The following is a 4577-nucleotide window of genomic DNA, read 5'->3' as shown; positions in this document are numbered from 1 at the left end:
TTGTGTGGCTGAACATCTACAACACAGCACGTGTAGCAGCATTGTGTTTTAAGCTTGGTTGCAAAGGTAGCGTCTCACAGGGCCACTGTGACAGGATCTGACTGGCTGAGACTGGCTGGCAGGCAGTTGACAGGATGAACCAGGTTGTTGAGCGCTGAAGTACAGTGGAATAGGACACAGGGTGTGACGGCTTCTTTCCATTCTACAACAAATGCTGAGAACTTTCCCATCAAACTCGCTGCTTTTCCCCAGTTATTATTGCTAGGTTGTTTTTTTTTTTTTTCAAAAAGACTTCGGGAAGCAAACATACTTTTCTTAAGAGTGTTTCTTTTCAAAAGACTGAGATCAATTCTTGTTCTCTGACACACAAACTCTGCTTAGTTACCCAACTCTGCTCCGCAACAGTATACACACTGTACACTCAAGTTACCGAGCTTATCCTAAAGTTACTGAGAGAAATCAAATAAAAAAAATACAGGAATGCTTTCATCTGTCCCAATAACTAGCCCGAGAAAGCATACAGATACCCTGAAACTGGATGGCAAAGTACGTCAGTACATGATAGTGATCTACACAGCATCTACGGAGCGACACAGAGGATATTCTGGCCCATCCGAGGGTCTGGAGAGCCAAGGCCAAACCACGACAGGATTTCCTCCTTCCCACTACACAGAGCTGAGGCTTGGAGGAGGAACAAGACCCTGACAAGCCAAGAGGTTGCCATTATCCTCACACAACAGGGAGAGCATGTTACACTACACTCTTAAAGTCTGTTATCAGATGGTCATGCCATCTTAATATTTGTCTTGGATGGTGTAAGACACTGTTCCCGCAGTAACATGGGCTATAGGCTAACTGTGGTAACACAGAAACTATTGTTAACTGGTTGTCTGTTCACGACAGGACATGTTGTTTCAAAAACAACAAAGTGGGAACTAACTAGATCACTGCTCTCCTTATAAGGTAGGCTCTATCCACCTGGTGGGTTGTCTTGCATCACAAACCATTGCTTATATAACAGTTTGAAGTGGTAATAATGACCACATGATAATAGCAGGATTTCCTGTTTCCCAGGCTGTGATTATACTCACTTCTTACTGGGTCACAATAGGAAGGGCACTCTCCAGTCATGTGATCTTGTCCTTCAGCACATGGGTCTCTGGGAGATGAAGTTCTAGAAGTGTTTGTCGTTCCTGATGATTCAGTGTCACATTCATCTGCGGATAAAAACAAATAAACTTGAACTAACTTTTTTAAACATTTTATTACAAAAAGCTGTTTCCAAATGGCTTAGGACAACAGCCTAAGTGAAAGGAAGAGGAAAACAGAGAGAGAAAGAAAAAAAGAGAGTGAGACAGAGAAAGAGAGAGCAGACAAACAAAGAGAGAAGAATGATCCTCGTTGACTGTTTGAACGCTCTCCCATCAGGAGGTCAGCTGGTCCAGATCTAAGTGCATACGATGCCTCTTCCTCCAGGAGCTTGACCGGAGAGGCTGGGGTCAGCCTTCCTCCTGGGGTCAGCCTTCCTCCTGGGGTCAGCCTTCCTCCTGGGGTCAGCCTTCCTCCTGGGGTCAGCCTTCCTCCTGGGGTCAGCCTTCCTCCTGGGGTCAGCCTTCCTCCTGGGACACCCTTGGGGACCCCTCCCCGACAGATAAAACCTGGTTCCCTGGCAAACGACTGGCACAACATGGAGGGCGGTTCAGGTGCCTCCAGTGCCAGCGAGGTCTGGGATTCATTTTCCCTCCCTGTGCTGCCCCTGGCTGTGCGTTACCTGCCAAGGATTTTACTGCCATAAAAGGCTGCATTCATCTCCATGGGAAAATAGTACACAAGCGAGCCCTGTGCTGATAGCTATGTACTACAGAGGAACAGATAGGCTCGACTTTAACCTCCTGACAGGGGTCTTTAGCATCACTATGAGGATCATCTTTACAGACACAAGGATCTGAACCTGCCACAATGCTGCTTTGTTTTATAAATACTATTTACTCGCACCGCAGTTCTTTCACTGAGTTCACTCCTCGTTTAGATGAAATTTCAGGCAGCAGACTAGAGGTACTTCCTGTTTGGGATTTCGCTGCTGTATGGTGACCGTCACTGTGCCCCCTTTCATGTTAGGACGTTTGAGGAGATGAAACTTAAAGAACGACTGAGGAAAGCATAACAAATGTCTTTTTTCTTCCGGTGAAAGTCGATGATGTATTGTCGCACTATTAGGCCTTGCTCTTGTTTTGTAAGCAATGACAGATGAGAGAGTGGAGAGGATAACACACACACAGACACACACACACACACACACACACACACACACACACAGGCTCTAGATAGATGTGGCACCAGCCAGGCCTGGGGCTGAGGTATGGCCATCTTTAGTCCTGGCATGACTCCTTAGATCGATGCACACTTAGACTACAGTAGCAGCATGAGCATGTGTCACTGATGCATGGCAGTATTTAGTGATCACAGTTTGAAATAAATTGGTCTATTCTCAGAACACACAGAGTCCCTAGAGACGGGATATCCAGTTTGAACTGAGCTGGCTTTGAAAAGGTCCAGCAGTGAAAATCCATTCCCCACCAGCACAGACTTGTGATTGCTTACTCCGTCCTACTTTGCTATTTCTGACAGTGCTGTAATGATGCAGGGGTATAAATAGGCTGGTTAACGCTTCACTGGCTAGTTACAAAAACGGGGAAAAAAAGAATGGGGCCAAGCTTATTTTACATGTGATAATCTTATGGGCAACTAGAAAGTTAATTAAAAAACTATAATTGGCTGTGCTTCCTCCTAATAGTCACCAGGGCATTGCTTCAATCTTCATTGGAAAATAATGAAAACATTATCATGCCTAATGCTGAGGCCTGGATACTGGTGTCTGGTTGAACCACACAAATGTCATTTAAGGGGAAAGAGTTTTCAGGTTGTCATCATTGTCCTGTGTGTACTGATGAAGACTGACAAGCGTGACAAACATGATTATGATTTTTTGATGATTCGTTCCTTTTCAAACCTGAACAATGTTTTGTAGTCAACTACATTGAGCAAACACAAGGTAATGTGGTCCTTGTCTATGGTCAACTATATCCAATGAGAGTATTGATATAGGAACCTAAACCAGCTTTAATAGGCGTGACAAGTCTCCAATAAACCTTTCACACATACATCAGTAGTCTACTATTAATGGAACATCTACTCTGCGAGTTGCGCCTTACCGTGAGAGTTGGATAGAAGTGGACTCCTCTCTTGTTGAGGGTCGGTCCCGGGCCCGCTAGGCCCTTCCGGAGGCAAGACAGTCTCCGTGGACATGAGACAGTCCTCTCTTTGAGACAGATGGCAGAAAAAGATCCTCCTTTTCCTCACCCGTCAACTCTGTCAAAACAAACGTCTGATAAGCGAAGTCATGGTTAAAACGCTGAGCATAACTCAAGGAACTACGAAGCAGGAGATTCTGGTCTGATTCACAGTGAAGAAAGTGACGTCAACATGCATAATGTCGTTAAAGCTTGATGGAATTTTCCCCTCTCTGCCTTTACATAAACTGCGGAAAGCCAATAGTAAATTTTTAAACTTGTCCGTTTACATAACATAGTTTAGACAACTTCTCATTGAATCATAACGGACACGTAAGTAAACATGCATCATAGTTCGTTGATAAGTAGGATACCTTTCAAACATGACAACTCCCTGCTTCAACTTTGAGTTATTAACATCCTTCTTGCGCGACAAATCGCCCTCCGGTTGGAAAATCACGGTCTGGATAACTATCTGAATTATGCAAAAAGTTGTCAATAAGTTTCCAGAAAAAAGCGGTCAGCCGTTAATCCACAAATTGCCGCGCGCAAAAAAACTATTTACTCAGAACAGAAATCTTCGAAGCTGCTACAACTGCTCACATATGAAGTTGGTCTGAAACATCACATCATATCCGGATTCCTGAAGCCACTCGCACCCGCGCCTTTGCAACTGCGGACAGTAGACAGCGTGTGTCCCGCGCGTGAGCAACAGACGTTGAGTGTAATTTGGAAGAGTGAACAATGTTCGCAAGGAAGTTATTTTACGGTATATTGTTAATACTTTCAAATATGTTGTGAAGCAGAGAAGATAAAGAGAACGTGTGTTTTCTGTTATTGTTGTACTTGTAGGCTACTTAAAATAGAAGAATAAGTTCATTTGGTTTAGGGTTTGTGGAAACCCACACACTAGTATGAACTAAGTTTGCCCCATTCCCAAGTTAAACTCATTCCAAACTCTGTTCTTGTTCACTTTAAATGAAGGGCAATGGCACAGTGTACTCACCTCACTGTCCCCAATACAGGAAACAGAATCAGTCCCGTTAGTGCAGTCTTTTGCTGATTGCTATCATATCCTGAACCCTATTGGTAGCACATAGCTGAGATTTTAGCCCAGTAACATGCGGGAGCAGAGGGTGATTGATGTGAAATATGCCCTCCCTCATTGACTGCCTGAACTCCATTTTCTTCTCCTAATGCAGAAATCACTCCAGGTCTCCGGCATAATGATTTACGATGAATCTGTGTCAATGTTGAACTCGGTAAACCCACGTAATCCATCTTAGA

General features: G+C 44.2%; 1 long non-coding RNA gene across 1 annotated transcript; it reads right to left on the bottom strand.

The window, feature by feature from the left end:
- Positions 1 to 1089: 1089 nt before the first annotated feature.
- On the bottom strand, positions 1090 to 3925 carry LOC134016717 (uncharacterized). The gene is made up of 3 exons (XR_009929608.1): positions 3665 to 3925; positions 3213 to 3369; positions 1090 to 1217 (listed from the first exon to the last, which is right to left on the bottom strand). It is a non-coding gene; the product is annotated as an uncharacterized LOC134016717 (long non-coding RNA).
- Positions 3926 to 4577: the final 652 nt, after the last annotated feature.

Source organism: Osmerus eperlanus, unplaced genomic scaffold (genome assembly GCF_963692335.1).
Source record: "Osmerus eperlanus unplaced genomic scaffold, fOsmEpe2.1 SCAFFOLD_609, whole genome shotgun sequence".
Lineage (NCBI taxonomy): Eukaryota > Metazoa > Chordata > Actinopteri > Osmeriformes > Osmeridae > Osmerus > Osmerus eperlanus.
This window is presented reverse-complemented; position numbering and strand designations above follow the sequence as displayed.